This window comes from Lotus japonicus, chromosome 4 (genome assembly GCF_012489685.1).
Source record: "Lotus japonicus ecotype B-129 chromosome 4, LjGifu_v1.2".
Taxonomy (NCBI): Eukaryota; Viridiplantae; Streptophyta; class Magnoliopsida; order Fabales; family Fabaceae; genus Lotus; species Lotus japonicus.
The window spans coordinates 45,991,134-46,009,481 of record NC_080044.1 but is presented as its reverse complement, the minus strand read 5'-3'; the positions used below and the strand labels follow the sequence as shown (position 1 = coordinate 46,009,481).

The window sequence follows — 18,348 nt, the reverse complement described above, 5'->3', positions numbered from 1 at the left end:
TTTCCCCTGACAAACACTTTCCTGAATTCAGGACTGGTAGAATTATTAACATCTTCAGAGAGATTGACAATAAACTCCTTCACAAGCTTGTCATAGCATTTTCCTATGTTCATCACAGTCTTCCTCAACCCTGCTTTTGCAATCAAGGCAATGATCTCTTTGCAGGCTAACACATCAGAATCAATCTCCCTCTCTTTGGCAACACGCCTTTGATAGACATATTTCCATTTGAAGGCATTTTCTGGAGCATGAATAGACACATTATCTAGAGGAACATTAGGAACATCTGAGGGAATACGCTTACCAGAGAACATTTTCTTCTCAGAGGCAGTGATGTCCCGGACATCGCCTTCAACATCTGATTCATTCTCCAAATCAATTCTGGAAAATTTCTGCTTTTTCCCAGTAGTCTTCTTGGCTTTCTTCCCAGACGACTCCACAACTTTCTGCTTGCCTTTCCTTGACACATCGGTTGCCCTTGATTTTGAAGACCCAGTAGTGATCTTGGTTTTCTTCTTCTGAACAACAGGGGTTTCTTCAACAGATGCTCTTCTTCGTTTAAGCATTCTGGCAGCAACACTCGCCAGAGGCACATCCTCTGAATCTTCATCATCAGAGTCATCATGAACAATGGGAGGGGTCTTCATCGACTCCACTGACAGAACATCCGTTGAGTTTTCAGCCTTGGAATCAGAACTCTTGGATGAAGAGGAAGAATCCTTTGAGAGTGAAACTTCCTTGGCAGGCTTATCAGACAATGTCGCGACATCGTCTTCATCATTTGCAGAGACAGAAGTGTTGGAAACATCCTCAGGCACAGGGGCTTCAGGGTTTTGCATTGGGGTTGCACGAGACTTGTAGTGCTTCTTGGAAGGAGTTCTTGAGTTCTTCTTGGATTGAGTGGAAGAACTTGTGTGCAAACCCATAACCCTAGCACCACCAGCAGTTCTCTCTATCTTTCCTTTCACAGACTCTTTCTTGCTTGAAGACATGATGAACTGGTAAAGCAAAAGGACAAATACAAGAAATTGAGAGAAATGTAAGTGATGAGAACCAGAGATTGTTAGAGCAAGATTGGAAACTTGTGGTGAGATTGTGATGAAGCCATTGGTGATGATTGTATAGCAGTTGAGTGAGAAGGAAGCAATGATGTCACAACGACAGTTAATGGTAGTTACGAGGAAACTAGCCGTTAGACAGAAAAGGGGCTTTAATTGCTATGCTTCTTCGAAGAGGCAAATCTCAAGATTTCCTCTTAATTTGTCAAATGTAGCAGCATCTAAGGGTTTGGTAAAGATGTCAGCCAATTGTCTCTCTGTGGGGACATGTTCCAAAGTAACAATGTTATCCTCCACTAATTCCCTGATGAAGTGATGTCTGATATCTATGTGTTTGGTTCTGCTATGTTGAATAGGGTTCTTGGCAATATTGATAGCACTCAAATTGTCACAGTACAATGTCATGACATCTTGCTGAACTTCATATTCCTTGAGCATCTGCTTCATCCAAATAAGTTGAGTACAACTGCTTCCAGCAGCTATATATTCAGCTTCAGCTGTGGATAAAGACACGCAGTTTTGCTTCTTGCTAAACCAAGAGATTAAGTTGTTTCCAAGGAAGAAACACCCTCCAGATGTACTCTTTCTATCATCAGCACTCCCTGCCCAATCTGCATCACAATACCCTACAAGAGAAGAGTTAGTATCATTTGTATAAAGAATCTCATAGTCACAAGTACCATTTATGTACTTAATGATTCTTTTCACTTGTAAGAGATAACTGGTCTTTGGAGCAGCTTGATATCTTGCACAAGCACCAACAACAAAGGTAATGTCAGGTCTACTAGCAGTGAGGTACAACAAACTTCCAATCATGCTTCTATATAAGCTTTGATCAACATCCTCTCCCTGATTGTCTTTAGACAGCTTGATATGTGTAGCAGCAGGAGTCCTTTTATGTCCAGATTTTTCAAGTTCAAACTTCTTGACAATGCCCCTAGCATACTTACTCTGGGAAATAAACATGGAGTCTTCCATTTGTTTGATCTGAAGTCCCAGAAAGTAGTTCAATTCACCAACTAAGCTCATCTCAAACTCTGACTTCATTTGTTGGACAAAATGTTCCACCATCGTGTTCAACATCCCACCAAACACAATATCATCAACATATATCTGTGCAATCATGAGTTTTCCTCTTTCATTTTTCACAAATAATGTCTTGTCTATTCCTCCCTTGCAATAACCATTGCTCACCAGAAACTCTGTAAGACGTTCATACCAAGCTCTAGGAGCCTGTTTTAATCCATACAAGGCTTTCTTGAGTTTGTAGACATGTTCAGGATGATGTGGATCTGTGAATCCCTTTGGCTGTTCAACATAAACTTCCTCATTCAGATAACCATTTAGAAAGGCACTTTTGACATCCATTTGAAATAATCTGAACTTCAAAAGACAGGCAACACCAAGCAAAAGTCTTATAGATTCCAACCTAGCCACTGGAGCAAAGGTTTCATCAAAGTCTACTCCTTCAATCTGAGTGTATCCTTGAGCCACCAGTCTTGCTTTGTTTCTAGTTACTACACCATTCTCATCTGACTTGTTCTTGAAAATCCACTTGGTTCCTATGATGTTTACTCCCTCAGGCCTAGGAATGAGATCCTATACTTCATTTCTTCTGAATTGATCAAGTTCTTCTTCCATAGCATTTATCCAGTATTCATCTGTCAGAGCCTCCTTGACATTCTTGGGTTCTAACTTGGATATAAAACATTCATGAGCAATGTAGCTTCTAGCCCTGGTAGTAACTCCTTCTTTGAGGTCACCAATAATATTCTCTTGAGGATGATTCTTTTGAATTCTGATCGATGAAGCTTTATTTGCCGAGGTCATCTGGTGATCTTGCTCATCAGAACTGGTTTCTGATTCAATGTCGAGGTCAATAGTTGGGACATCGGCTGTGACATGTGGACCATCATCATCTTCAGTTGCACCAGTGTCTTCTCTTTCATTTGGTTGATCATCAATAGAGACATTTACAGATTCCATCATTACCTTTGTTCGAGAATTGTACACTCTGTAAGCTTTGCTGTTTGTAGAGTATCCCATGAAAATTCCTTCATCACTCTTAGGATCTAGCTTTCTTCTTTGTTCACGATCAGCCAGAATATAACATTTACTCCCAAAGATATGAAAGTGTTTCACAGTTGGCTTCCTTCCTTTCCAGAGTTCATATAGAGTGACTGTGGTTCCAGCTCTAATGGTTACTCTATTGTGAATGTAACAGGCTGTGTTCATGGCTTCTGCCCAGAACTTGTTGGAAATCTTCCTTGCATGAAGCATAACCCTGGTGGATTCTTGAAGAGTCCTGTTTTTCCTTTCAACAATTCCATTCTGCTGAGGTGTAATTGGAGCTGAGAATTCATGGCTTATTCCTTCAGAATCACAGAAGTCAGAGAATTTGGAGTTCTCAAACTCTCTTCCATGATCACTTCTGATTCTTACTATAGAGCAATTATTCTCAGTTTGAAGTTTCAGACATAGCCTTCTGAATATGTCAAAGGTTTCTGATTTTTCCTTCATGAAGTCAATCCAAGTGAACCTGGAATAATCATCAACACAGACATAAACATATTTTTTACCTCCTAGACTTTCTACCTGCATGGGTCCCATCAAGTCCATGTGAAGAAGTTCAAGGACTTTTGTTGTAGTTGGATGCTGAAGCTTTGCATGAGATGTTTTGGTCAGCTTTCCAATCTTGCATTCTCCACATATCTTTTCTTCATCTATTTTCAGTTTTGGTAGCCCTCGTACAGCATCTTTAGAGATAACTTTCTGCATACTCTTGAGATTGATGTGACCTAAACGTTGGTGCCACAGATTCAACTCATCCACCTTTGATATCAAACATCTAGACACTTGGGCTTTCTTTTGTGGAATCCACATGTAGCAATTGTCTTTGGACCTGACACCTCTCATCACAATCTCTTGATCACTAGTGGTAACCATGCATTCAGTCTTGCTAAACTTCACATCCAGATCTTGATCACACAACTGACTTATACTGATTAGATTTGCTGCCAACCCCTTGACAAGAAGAACGTTGTTCAGATTAGGAGATCCAGAGTTTACCAATTTCCCAATGCCTTTGATTTTTCCTTTAGCACCATCTCCAAAGGTGACTGATTTACTAGAGTATTCCTTGAGATTTTCCAGATACTCCTTATTCCTAGTCATGTGTTTTGAGCAGCCACTATCAAAATACCAGTCTTCACTTGATGAGACTCTAAAAGATGTGTGTGATATAAGACATGAAACTTCTCCTTTGGGTACCCAAGCTTTCTTAGATGTCTTGAGAACCTTCTGGATCTGAGGATATCCGTATAGCTTGAAGCAGTAGGGCTTAATGTGACCAAACCTACCACAATAATGACATCTCCATGGAATTTGAGCAGTAGCCTTCTGAGTAGTAGGATGTTGAGGCATATGTTGTGACATCTGGCTTGACCTCTGATAGTTCTCTGGGTTTTTAAACTCAGAGTTTTCCTTAGCTCTTACAAACTTCCTTGATGCTTTCTGATTTCCTCTATTCTCAGACTAGTAACTGAAACCAATGCCTTTAACACTCTTTCCTTGCTTGCTTGTTTCTTCCAGAATCTCTTCAAGCATATTGGATCTACTGTTCAGCATACGCACTGACTTGTAGGTATTTTCCAGTTTGGCTGTCAATGTAGCTACTTTCTCTTGAAGATCAACTATAGTTAACAGAAGCTTGGCTTTTTCAACAGTTTCAAGATCCTTTAATTTTGAGTTCCATTTATCCAAGTCATCTTGCAGTTTATCAATGGTCTCCCTCAGGTTTTCATTTTCAGTCTTAACTTGTTTCATCTCATCTTCTTGCTCCTTCAGATGTTTGCAAGTTTCCTTCCATTTAACATGTAAGAGTTTGTAAGTCTCTTCCAAATCCTCAAATGTCATTTCATCACCACTGGAATCTGAGTCATTGACAGCCCCGAGAAGGCATTAACCTTGTTGGCAGATAACTCTTCCTCATCCTCAGTATCTTCATCTGACCATGTCACTACCATGCCTTTCTTTTGTTTCTTCAAGTAGGTTGCACACTCAGATCTAATGTGACCATAACCCTCACATTCATGACACTGAACACCCTTGTTTAGGCCTGATTTGTCCTCTTCTTTGACCTTTCGCTGGGAATTGTAGGATTTAGAGTTGTCTGACTTAATGTCCTAGACATTTGGCCTAGTCCTTCTGTCTATCTTCCTTAGAGCTCTGTTGAATTTTCTAGCAAGAAGTGCCAGAGCTTCAGATAGATTCTCACTTTCACTATCAGCATCATCTCCTTCAGTGGTGTTGGATACAAAAGCAATGCTTTTGGTCTTCTTTTCAGGTTTTTCACCCAACTTTAACTCATAAGTCTGCAGAGAACCAATCAGCTCATCCACTTTCAAACTGCTGATATCTTGAGCTTCTTCAATAGCAGTGACCTTCATTGCAAACTTGCTGGTTACAGACCTCAAGATTTTCCTCACAAGCTTTTCATCTGACATAGGTTCTCCCAGAGCAAATGAAGCATTTGACAGATCACGCACACGCATGTGATATTCAGAAATTGTCTCATCTTCTGTCATTGTCAAGTTCTCAAAACGAGTAGTAAGCATCTGGAGTCTAGACATCCTCACCCTGGTTGTACCTTCATGTGCTGTTTTCAAAATCTCCCAAGCATCTTTGGCTACAGTGCAAGTATTAATCAATCTAAACATGTTTTTGTCCACAGCATTGAAGATAACATTCATTGCTTTTGAGTTTGCCAGAGAAGCTTCTTCTTCAGCACTTGTCCATTCATCCTCAGGTTTTTCTTCAGGAGTAGATGTACTTCCTTCTGCTTGAGCTTTGACAGGATGCTTCCAGCCTTTGACAACAGCCTTTCAAGTTTTGATATCAATAGACTTGAGAAAGGCTATCATTCGAACCTTCCAGTAATCATAATTGGAGCCATCCAGGATTGGTGGCCTGTTGATCGATCCTCCCTCCTTATTGTCCATGAGATCAAGAAAATATCTCCCTGGAGCTCACCCACACAGAACAGGGGTGCCTGCTCTGATGCCAATTGAAATTCTAGATCCCTTAGAACAAATGTCCTGCACGATGCTGGGACAATCGATTAGAACATCATACGACTGAAAAGCATGAACACAAAAAAAAATAAACAACTAAAAGAAACAAGACACAGAAAGTTGTTAACCCAGTTCGGTGAAACTACACCTACGTCTGGTTAGCTTTCGCCCAATGAAAAGGAATTTCACTATCTCAAGAACTAGGTATTACAGACACACATGAACACATCAAGTTCATTGTTCTTAACCTAATCTACCCAGTGGTATTCTACTTAGAAGCACAGCCTAAGTATGAGAGCCCCTCTCACTTTTCCTCAATCACTGCCACAGTGATTGGTAACAACAATAACACAAGGTTTGTTTGACACTCAAACACAACACAGAACTCAGTCTCACTTTATAGAATCAGTGAGCAAGACTAGTTCACAACTAACAAGGACAAAGAACAACTTACACTCTTAAGAACACCTGATCTTCAAGGTAATTCTCTCGATCCTTTCAAGCTTCAGGTCTTTGTCTATATATACTTCAGCAGAGGCGGCTAGGGTTTATTTGGGCTGAAGAACACTTTGATCCAACTCATATCAGTAGAGAATCTTCCAAGATCTGATATGAGTGATCAACAAATAAAATAGAAACAAATCTTTTTAATCACAGATTTGCTCCAACAAAAACAACCCGCAACTGGCTCCCAACAATCAGTTACTTGACCTTCAAGTAAGCACAGAACATACCATAAAGCATAACCATAAGGGACCCACTTGCATGCCAGCAGGGGCGGATGTCCTGGCCTTCACCAAGGCAGATGTCACAACATCGGCTAGGACATCAGGTTGTTTTTAACAAAATTGATGACAACAAAGGAACAACAGGGCGTAGTCCGCCAAAACACAAACAGCAGATGCGAGGGTCAACTCAAGGAATTACATAAGTAATACACCCAGTAGATAAAGTTTAAGGGATAACTACTTAGGCTTAGAAATTTGTGATAGCATTATAAATTGTATATCTTCCAATTGAAGGTAAATGATAATTACTGACAAATAACATATATCAAGTAAGATTAACAAGTAACAATCACACTCGGCAACTAAGTCAGTATGCATGGTGCATGAATGAGATGACGAGGAACAAGATGCAATCCGGAAGGATGGACACCATCGAGTCAGTCCTATCACCGACCATAGTGGGACCATTTTTGCTCGGGCGTCTCTTACACCAAACAAAATGTAGTCAGATCAGCAGTATACCCGCAGGCCTGCCATTTCCGTCTGCTACTAAGAATCACCGCAGTGTTCTTATGTGGAAATTCGAGTCTTATGACCATTTTGGAATCAACCGAGGTCCGGCATCCCACCGTGTATAAACCTCAAAATGTGTGAATGAATGCAACGTGATTAGCCAAACAACGTCTCCGACCTCACTCGTCACGTCGTCACGTGTTCTAGCTAACGTATTGTCTTTAAAATGAATACCCTAAGGTAAATGTCGATTCTGCGACAAAAGACAATTAATTATAAAAAGAGTGAAATCACTCATGATAACTTCTCGAGTCATCCGACTCATCTAATTCCGATGCTCAAAAACTGCTCAGCGAGCAAAGAGTACCAATGTACTTGGGACTTATAGTTCCCCGGCTTATCCTTTAGATAGCCAAACAAATAAAACTGCACATCGAGCAAAAGAGTATCACCATACTCAGAAACTTATTAATTTCCCCGAAACTTGGATTCGACGACACTTCTCATTTTCCAAAACTAATATTCAAGCCCTAAGCTTTCATCTGAGATTGTTATCATTATTTAAAGGGTTCAGAGGTTGTTTAGTGTATTATGAATTTTCCTTGTAAAATAGTTTCCATTTAGTTTTGTCTCTAATCTTATGCGTTTAAAAGATCCCATAATCCCAAGTAACTCCCAGAGAAGGTCTCGATCCACTAAAATGTTAATAAGGGCCCGAACCTCCGTTCGTCCCGTCAAACTTCCCAAAATCTCATGATAAGTGTGGCATAACTTCCTGTTATCCTCACTCTGACGTACAAGAGATATATATGTAATTGCATAATCAAATTAGCAGAATCCAACAGTCATGTCACATATATCAACACATCCTAGATTAACCATTTAGCATATAGCATGTGAATCAATATCAACACATCCTAGATTAACCATTTAGCACATAGCATGTGAATCAATATCAACAACAAATCAAGCGATAAATAATCAACAATGTCAGTCGAAGCCTCAGAAAACGGAGACACACGTCTCAATTAGTTCACTCGGCCAAAGCCTCCTGAAAACATTTCCCAGTCAATCACAATCAAGTGCATAAACAATAAATCAAATTGAATTCGTCGACACCTAAAGCATTAGCTAGTATTCAGCGAGTAGCATTCACCTGTAGTTCCTCCAGTGCGTTCCTGCAGCGTTCCTTCACGATCTCCTCCTTCCGCTCCTCAGAATTCCTCAAACGAACCTTAGAGCGAAATCACAGAATTCAATCATAATCAGTCAGAAACTCAGAAAACAATAATTACTAAGGTTACTCGAAGCATTATAAACTCCGAAGTACGATAATCTAACGCGATAAGACGAGTTTTCGAAAAAGAGAAATTTTCCTCCCCCCATTGAGGTGCTCTCGGCCACACACATTAAATGTGTCCGGCGCTTTTTCTTCGATCAAACTTGATTCCTAGGTTATCATTAGTCGTAACTAAGGCGAATTAAAGCTCGGAAAAATTATCGGATCGAAAACTGACGCAGGGGTATTTTGGTCAGTGTTCTTAGCTCAGAAATTCAAAATTGGAATTTCGAAAAACAAATTAGATGGGGACGTCACCAACGATGTTTATGATAACTAATCTACTGGCGCTAAGCTCAGTCGAGAGTTTTAAGTCTAAAGAACGAAGCTTTGGTCAGAAAATGGGTATTTGAGCAGAATTGAAGCTCGGCGGCGATTCGGCGAGATTCGGCGAAATGTAATCCGCTAGAAGTACTCTTGGGTTAGTAGAGAATAGGTTTAGACAGGGAAATCAAGTTATTTGGACAGTTTTACAAAAAGCTCGAAACTTTGAGCACGGAAAGACATAGAGAAAAGCGACAGAATTTACGATCAGAGGTAAGGAATAGCATCTATACCTCGAGGTCTTCGCGTAGCAACTGTCGGTGCAACGATCAGGCAAGAAACGACGAAAATCACTTCCTCCCCTTCTCATCTCAAGCTCGCGGCCTCTAATGGTGAATGGGGTTTGAATTTTTTATTTTCAAGCTATTTATAGAAGATGGAAAACGCAGGAAAATGAAAATTTCGCGATTCCGATTTTTCCTGTGAATTCTATGATAGGTTCTGGAGACAGAATTCCAGATCTCGAAACAGGTTTCTCAGAATTAAAGCAAACGATCCAAAGTCGGTGTAAATCTATTTTACCCGAAAAACTACTTTTTGCAGTTGATGTCCGATAAGAAAACTTCTTTCTGAAGAAAGATTAGAAACATCGAAAGAAATAGGTGTACGCGTGTGGAATCTTCGTTTGAAGCTCTGAATAGAAAAAGTCTTCATCGACAGTTTATTTCAACTTTCTTGAGCTATCAGAGATTTAGTTTCGGCAAACTTCCGAGAATTAGATTCGGACGTTCGTAAATTCCAGGGTTTCGTATCGAAACGCTTGTCATGGAAAGGATTAAGAGAAGTTCTAACATTTCTCTGAAGATTTTTGGAATTAGTTTCTATCGTGCTTTTAAAAGTAAATTAGTCGTTTACTAACGCTCTTGTCCTAGGTATAAGCGAATATTACTTGCGCTATAACTTATATCGATTATAATGTTATCCTTAACCTTTTCCCGAACTATCTTCTTCATAAATTTATTCCATTTAATGAACACTTGTTCAGTTTTCTTCCTTCACGTTACATCGAACCTAATCGTGAATAGGAATTTTATCAATTTATTCTAAGCTTAAAAACTTGGGTCTCACATTACTACCCTCCAAAAAAAAGTTTCGACCTCGAAACTTAAGGTTCAGTAAAAAGTTCCGGATACCGTTCCTTGATCTTTTCCTTCAGCTCCCATGTCGCATCACCTGTGTCTTTGTTTGAAATGACTTTCACCAACAGAATCTCTTTTTCTCTCAACTGTTTTATCCTTGTGTCACCAATGCTAATTGGCGACGTCTCGAAAGACAGGTCATCCTTCAACTCGATGTCATCAAGTTCGATAACATGCGTCAGATCCGCAATATACTTCCTCAGTTGCGACTCATGGAATACATCGCGAATGTTGGATAGAAATGGTGGTAGTGCAATCTGATAAGCAACTGGTCCTACCCGACGGGTAATTTGATAAGGTCCAATGAACTTTGGCGTAAGCTTCCTTGACTTAATCGCTCGACCAACTCCCGTAGTCTGTGTAACTTGTAGAAATACATGGTCTCCTTCTTCAAATTCTAGAGTTCTGCGCCTTTGATCGGCGTAACTCTTCTGTCTACTTTGAGAAGTCTTCATTTTCTCTCTGATCTGCTTGATCTTCTCGGTTGTCTGTTGCAAAACGTTATGGTCCAACTAACAAATTCTCTCCATCTTGATACCAACACAAAGATGTTCTACACTTGCGACCATACAAAGCCTCATACGGTGCCATACCAATGCTCGTATGAAAACTGTTGTTGTAAGTGAACTCAATCAATGGCAGTAGATCATCCCAACTGCCCTTGTTTTCTAAAACGCAAGCTCGTAGTAAATCTTCCAATGATTGGATAGTTCTCTCAGTCTGTCCATCAGTTTGTGGGTGATAAGCAGAACTTAACCTTAGCCTTGTCCCAAATGCCTCCTGAAGAGCTCCCAAAAAATGCGAAGTAAACTTCGGGTCTCAATCTCAAAGATGGACCCTTATGGACTCACACCAACTCTATCCTCAAGAAACACTCGGAAGACCGAAGTCTCCTCCTCTCTTCCCCAAAGCATGCAATCACTCATCCCCAAAAGACAACACAAGTATTCACAAAAACATTTTCAAAAACAGCACAAGTTAGAGAGCAAAACTTGTGGGCAACAACATGTGAGTATAGGGAAGTAAAGACCCAAAAACGACTCTAACAAAACAATGCATGATTAAAAGAAAAATAAAAGCTACAAAAGAAAAATATGCAAAAATGCATGAGGTAAACTAAGGGAAAGAGTTGACCTTCTTTACCAATTACCATGGAGGCCTTAGAGTCACCTCCTACTCCAGAATTTAGGCTCTCAATCCCTGTAAAATGCAACAAACAAACAAGCAAAATAACAAAACTTGGGTTGTCTCCCAAGCAGCCCATTGTTATAGTCTTAGGTAGACTATCCCCCTTGTCAAGGAGGTTTGAAAAACATGGTTTCCAACTTCAGCACCTCACCACCTTGGTACACTTTCAACCTCTGTCCATTCACGGTGAAAGTGTTCTTGGTCTCTGGGTTTTCGACCTCAACAACACCATGAGGAAACACCCTCTTGACCACAAAGGGTCCAGACCATCTAGACTTGAGTTTCCCAGGGAAGAGTCTCAATCTAGAATTGAAGAGCAGCACCAATTGCCCTGAGACAAATTCCCTATTCAAAATTTTTCTATCATGCCACTTCTTTGTCTTTTCCTTATAGATGCTAGCACTCTCATAAGCTCGGAGTCAGAACTCATCAAGCTCATTCAATTGCAAGAGTCTCTTCTCGCTAGCAACTTTCCAATCAAAATTCAATTTCCTTATGGCCCAATAGGCCTTGTGTTCTAACTCCACAGGTAAGTGACACGCTTTCCCAAAAACTAAATGGAAAGGAGAGGTACCAATCGGAGTTTTAAAAGCGGTTCGGTAGGCCCATAAAGCATCGTCAAGTTTCCTTGACCAATCCTTTCTGGAAGAATCTACCACCTTTTCAAGAATACGTTTTAACTCCCGATTAGAAATCTCAACTTGCCCACTAGTTTGGGGGTGATAGGGGGTAGACACTTTGTGCTTAACACCATATTTTTCCAAGAGAGACTCGAAAGCTCTGTTGCAAAAGTGGGTACCCCCATCACTTATAATTGCCCTAGGTACACCAAACCTAGTAAAAATATTCTTTTTTAGAAAAGCAACCACCACCTTAGAGTCATTTGTTGAGAGTGCAGCGGCTTCAACCCACTTGGAAACATAATCAGCAGCCACTAAAATATACTGGCAACCAAAAGAAGGTGGGAAAGGTCCCATGAAATCGATGCCCCAAACATCAAACAACTCAATTTCCAAAATATTCTTGAGGGGCATCTCATTTCTCCTTGAGATGTTACCAGTTCGTTGACATCTATCACAACTCTCAACAAAAGCTCTACTATCCCTATGCAGTGTAGGCCAATAGAAACCACTTTGGAGAACCTTAGCAGCGGTCCTCTCTCCACTAAAATGTCCACCATAACTTGATCCATGGCAATGCCAAAGAATTTTCTCAAAATCAACTTCTGGGATACACCTTCTAATGACTCCATCAGAACAAATTTTGAAAAGGAAAGGGTCATCCCAGAGGTAAGATTTTGCATCATGCAGAAATTTTTTCTTTTGCTGCCATGTCAAGTCATGGGGAATAAGTCCAGCAACACGGAAATTAGCAAAGTGTACATACCAGGGTAGGGGTTCCTCGGTGGAAACAGCTAGGAGTTTCTCATCCGGGAACTCCTCTTGAATAGGCATTGGGTTGCACGCCATTGTCCTTGCCTCTCCGGTCAATGATCTCAAGGTCAAACTCTTGAAGGAGTAAGACCCATCGAATCAACCTTGGCTTAGAGTCCTGTTCAGCAAACAAATGCCTCAAAGCAGCATGGTCAGTATGAACAATTACTTTAAAACCCAAGATGTAAGGCCTAAACTTTTCACAAGCAAAGACTACACCCAACAACTCTTTTTCAGTTGTAGTGTAGTTCCTTTGGGCCTCATTCAACACTCTACTTGCATAGTATATCACATACAACACTCTTTCTTTCTTTTGACAAAAGGCAGCCCCTAAAGCTAGATCACTAGCATCACACATGATTTCAAAAGGTAGAGACCAATCCGGAGCAACAATTACCGGGGCTGTCACCAAACTCTCTTTAATAGACTCAAAAGCTTTCAAACAATTCTCATCAAAAGTAAAAGGTGCTTCCTTCTCAAGCAAGTTGGTCATAGGCTTAGCTAATTTGGAAAAGTCTTTAATAAACCTCCTATAAAATCCAGCATGCCCGAGGAAACTCCTAATACCCTTGATGTTAGTCGGGGGAGGGAGCTTTTCAATGACTTCAATCTTAGCCCTATCAACCTCAATCCCCTTTTCGGACACCTTGTGTCCAAGAACTATGCAATCCCTAACCATGAAATGGCATTTCTCCCAATTCAAGACCAAGTTGGTCTCTTGACATCTTTTCAGAACCAAGGCTAAATTCCCTAGACAAGCATCAAAATTCGGACCAAAAACAGAGAAGTCGTCCATAAAAATCTCGATGCAAGTCTCTATCAAGTCAGAGAAAATAGCAAACATACACCTTTGGAAAGTAGCTGGGGCATTGCAAAGCCCAAATGGCATTCTCTTATAAGCAAACACGCCGTAAGGGCAAGTGAATGCCGTCTTCTCTTGGTCCTCCGGTGCAACACAAATTTTGTTGTACCCGGAATAGCCATCAAGAAAACAGTAGTATTGATGTCCAGCCAACTTATCCAGCATTTGATCTATGAAGGGCAAAGGAAAGTGATCCTTTCTAGTTACCGAATTCAGCCTTCGATAGTCAATACAAACCCTCCACTTCGTCACTTGACGAGTGGGAATCAACTCACTATTCTCATTGGCAACCACAGTGATGCCTCCTTTCTTGGGAACCACTTGAACGGGACTTACCCATTCACTATCCGAAATTGGATAAATCACACCTGCATCAAGCAATTTGATTATCTCTTTCCTCACCACATCCTTCATGGAAGGGTTAAGTCTTCTTTGAGGTTGGACTATAGGTTTGTAATTTTCTTCCAACAAAATTTTATGCATGCATATCGCAGGACTAATACCTTTGATATCATCAATAGTCCAACCCAAAGCTGACTTGTGATCCCTCAAAACTCTGAGGAGTTTCTCCTCTTCCAAGGGAGTGAGAGAACTATTCAAAATAACAGGTTTATTCTCACCTTCCTCAAGATAAGCATACTTGAGAGAGGAAGGGAGTGGCTTGAGCTCACTCTTCTCCTCAATTGGAATCTCCTCATCCCTAGTTAACTCTTCTTTCCAAATGCTTCTGGTGGCAAGAGATGAGACAGATTATAATTGAGATAGAGTAGCATTCACCTCATGATACAAAGAATCAAGTTCCCTCTCAAGATTTTGGTCCTCTATCTCTAACCCCTCCATGATTGTTGTTTCCAAGGGGTCCTTAATAGATATCCTAACAAACTCTTCACACACGAGCTCATCCACTACTTCACATCGGAAAACTTCCTCATCCGCTCGGTGTTTTAAAGAGTCAAAAATATTGAAGAGGACCTCATCTTCACCTACTTTCAAAGTTAGAGTTCCCTTAGCCACTTTAATCTCAGCCTCACCAGTGGCTAAGAATGGTCTCCCCAATATGAGAGGAACTTTAGAGTCCTCTTCCATGTCAAAAATGACAAAATCCACTGGGAAGACAAACTTATCCACCTTAACCACAACATCTTCAATGATCCCGTAAGGGGTTTTTAAGGACCTATCCGCCATTTGCAAAGAAATCATAGTTGGGGTAACCTCACCTAAGTTCAACCTTTTAAACATACTAAGCGGCATCAAGTTGATACTCGCTCCTAAATCACACAAGGCTTCTACCACAGTTAACCCCTCTATCTCTACCGAAATAGTAAAGCTCCCATGGTCTCTCTTCTTTTTGGGCATCTTTCTTTGCAAAATGGCACTACACTCTTCGGTCATCAAAATAGTTTCATCGACCTCACTCAACTTCCTTCTCTTACTGAGGATATCCTTCATGAACTTAGCATAGATTGGCATTTGCTCCAAGGCTTCGGAGAAAGGAATATTAATATGGAGTTTCTTAAAAACTTCAAAGAACTTAGAAAATCGTTTATCTAAATTTTTCTTCACCAAAGCCTTGGGAAATGGAATCTTGCGGAGTTCAGGAGTATGGGTATTTACAACTCTAGTCCTAATGGACTCTCTAGCTCTTTCCTCCATGACACCCTCATCTCTTTCTACCTCAGCTTCCTCATTTTTCTCTCCCTCAATTTTTTCCTCTGGCTCATGTAACACTCTTCCACTCCTAGTATAAACCACAGCAGTATTTTCTTGCTCAGTCAAAGTTAAAGTTTCGGAGGAAAACTTACCTTTGTGATTCTCGGACATTTGCTTTGCTAGCTGTCCCAATTGACTCTCCAAGCTCTTGATAGCCATATCATGGCTCTTGTAATTGCTCGATGTATGGTCAATGAATCTCTCAATCAGCTCCTCAAGACTCTTCTTGCCAACCGTCTTTACAACAAATTGCGGCTGGACAAGAGGCCCTTGTTCTGAGGTTGGAGCTTTTCCTCCTTGAGTCAATATTCTGACCTTGCCAACATCATCATTAACAGTACACTGGTTACTATCATGAGATTCACCACAAAATTTGCACTCCAAACAAGTTACTCTCGCTCCAATTGACTTGGTCTCCTTTATATGCTTCCGCATTTCCGCTACTTCCTCGGAGAGTTGCTTGTTGGAGGCTATGAGCTTGTCATAAGTTTCCACTTCAAAAGAACTTCTTCGGATTTGGCGTTCATTCTCGGAGTTCATGGCTCTCATCGCCATTTTCTCTATCAAATTATACCCCTCTTGTGGGGAAAGAGCATCGAACTCCCCACTTGAAGCCACGTCCAAACCAAACCGTGATGAATATAGTAACCCATCATAGAACTTCGCCACACATTCGGCTTGGGTGAGATTGTGTTGAGGACATTTCCTCAAAAGCTTCTTGAAATGCTCCCAAGCCTCATAAATATTTTCATCTGAGGATTGTGTGAACGTCATGATGTCATTTTTCAATTTCCTCAAGAGGGACCTTGGGAAGAACCTCGTTGTAAATTTTTCTGCAAGGTCTTCCCAAGTAGTTAGACTCCCTTGAGGTTGTGAGTTCAGCCAATCCTCTGCTGCGTCCTTCAAAGAGAAGGGAAATAGGCTCAACCGGATTGCTTCTGTAGAAACATTCACCACCTGATAAGTGTTGCAATTCCGGATGAACTTCTCCATATGAGCATGAGGATCTTCCGAGGAACCTCCACCATATTGGCTTTGGCTCACCATGTTGATGAATGCTGGTCTTAATTCAAAGTTCCCCACTCCTTCGGGAATGACAATACTCCCGGGATAGTCAAAGCTCATGGACCCCGAAGTTAGTTCCCGAAGAGTTCGGTTGGCATTCTCAACTTCTTGTTCACGTAAGCGGAGGGTGATACCCTCTTGGATCCTTGCCTCAATGTGGGCTTGCATCTCCTCTTCTGTCATGCGGCCACCCATGGTGGTGCCTCTCTTGAAAGCAACCTACGTATGACACTCAACAGAGAAAGATTAGTAGCACCAATTCTAGACAAGTTAAAACTTAAAACTTAAACCAAAAATCGCAAAACAATTCCCCGGCAACGGCGCCAAAAACTTGTTGGTCAATCTGCAAGTGCACAGATATCTCCGGGTTTTAATTTATCGAACCACAGGGAATTGGAATGTGAATTCAGTTTAAGAGTCAAGTTCAAGGTGGAAAAGCGAGTAAAATTCAGTTTTGATGATTGGTTGTTTCTTGAGTTTGTAAAAAGACAAGTGATCAAGTAATAAAGCGATTGAAATTCAGAGATGAGATTGCCTTGGGTTCTTGCTCAACAAATTCAGTTTTAGCAAACCTTCCTATTCAATTAATCCTGAGTCTCTCCTTGATGTTCTAGCCTAGATAGTCATCTATCGATGCCTCGTAAAGAAAACCCTTTCTAATCAAAAGATAGATTCAATTCCTTGATAACCTAAACATTTGTTAGAAGCACTAAGCATGCATTTCAGGCCAACAAACCTCAACCCTTCCTCTATTCCTAGCAGCAAGTATAGAAGAGGTAATCTCACAACAAGTCCCAATTCTATAACAAACTATCGTTATGTTTATAGAAAAGTAAAAAGCTAGCATGCATTCAAGCTTGGAAGATAAATCATAGAAGTGAGATTCAAGGGTTTACTCAGAACAACATGAATAGAAAAGGATTGATAGCTAAAACATTCAAAGTCTTACAAAGAACCCAAAACAAAAGGGGTTTTAGCCAAACATGGCTATGAAATCCATGCTAGAAAATAGAGATAAAACCTGGAACAAAGGGCTTAGGGAAAGCTCCTCAAGCTTCAAAACTCAAACTCTCTCTTCTAACTTATGAAAATATGATAAAAATGACAAAAGGTACAAAAGAAATGACAAAAAGCCTATTTATAGGCAAACAGGTCGAGTCTGGGCGCTCAGGCGCCAATTCAGAGCGCCTGAGCGCCAATTGCATGCAAAAACATGCTCTCTGGACCCAATTGGCGCCTAGGCGCCCACTCCCCAGCGCCTAGGCGCTTAAGCTCGCCTGAAAAAGGCTTTTTGGCTTCTGAAACTCCTCTTTCCAATCCTCTTTAAGTTTTCCATCAATTCCATGCTTATTGGCCTTCTTCCTTCTTCAGTTCCTAATCTGAAACTTAACCAACAAGCCAAGGACAATTCTAGAAGCTCAAAGAGCTTATTAGCACATGAGATCCTTCAATTAACACAATAAAACCATGCAAGTCCTAAACTTTACTCAAAATGCAAGAAAACTCCCTATAAGACTACTAAATTACTAAAGCCAAATAAAGACTAAAGAAAAGATAAAAATGCATGAGAATGCATGAAACACTACATGAGACTCAACAAAAAGACTCAAAACACACAAAGAAATGACCCTAAAAACACTACTAAAATAGGGTCATCAGTGCCTCCCGCTCGTCCCGAGCACTAGTTGGAAAATACTTTTCCAGGAATGCAGTTCGAAAGGAGTTCCAGTTAATCTCCTCGTTATTGGCTTCCATAATTCCCTTGGTGCCTCTCCACCAATACTCACCATCACCAAGTAGCAGATAAGTTGCCATGCCTACCTTGGCACCTTCAGCAGTCTGCAACACACCGAAAATCTTCTCAATCTCTTGGATCCAAAGGTCCGCTTTGTCCGGGTCAGTACCACCCGAAAACTT

General features: G+C 40.7%; 1 non-coding gene across 1 annotated transcript; it reads left to right on the top strand.

The window, feature by feature from the left end:
- Positions 1-16,051: 16,051 nt before the first annotated feature.
- Positions 16,052-16,158, top strand: LOC130716346 (small nucleolar RNA R71). The gene has a single exon (XR_009011964.1). It is a non-coding gene; the product is annotated as a small nucleolar RNA R71 (small nucleolar RNA).
- The last annotated feature ends 2,190 nt before the right edge of the window (positions 16,159-18,348 follow it).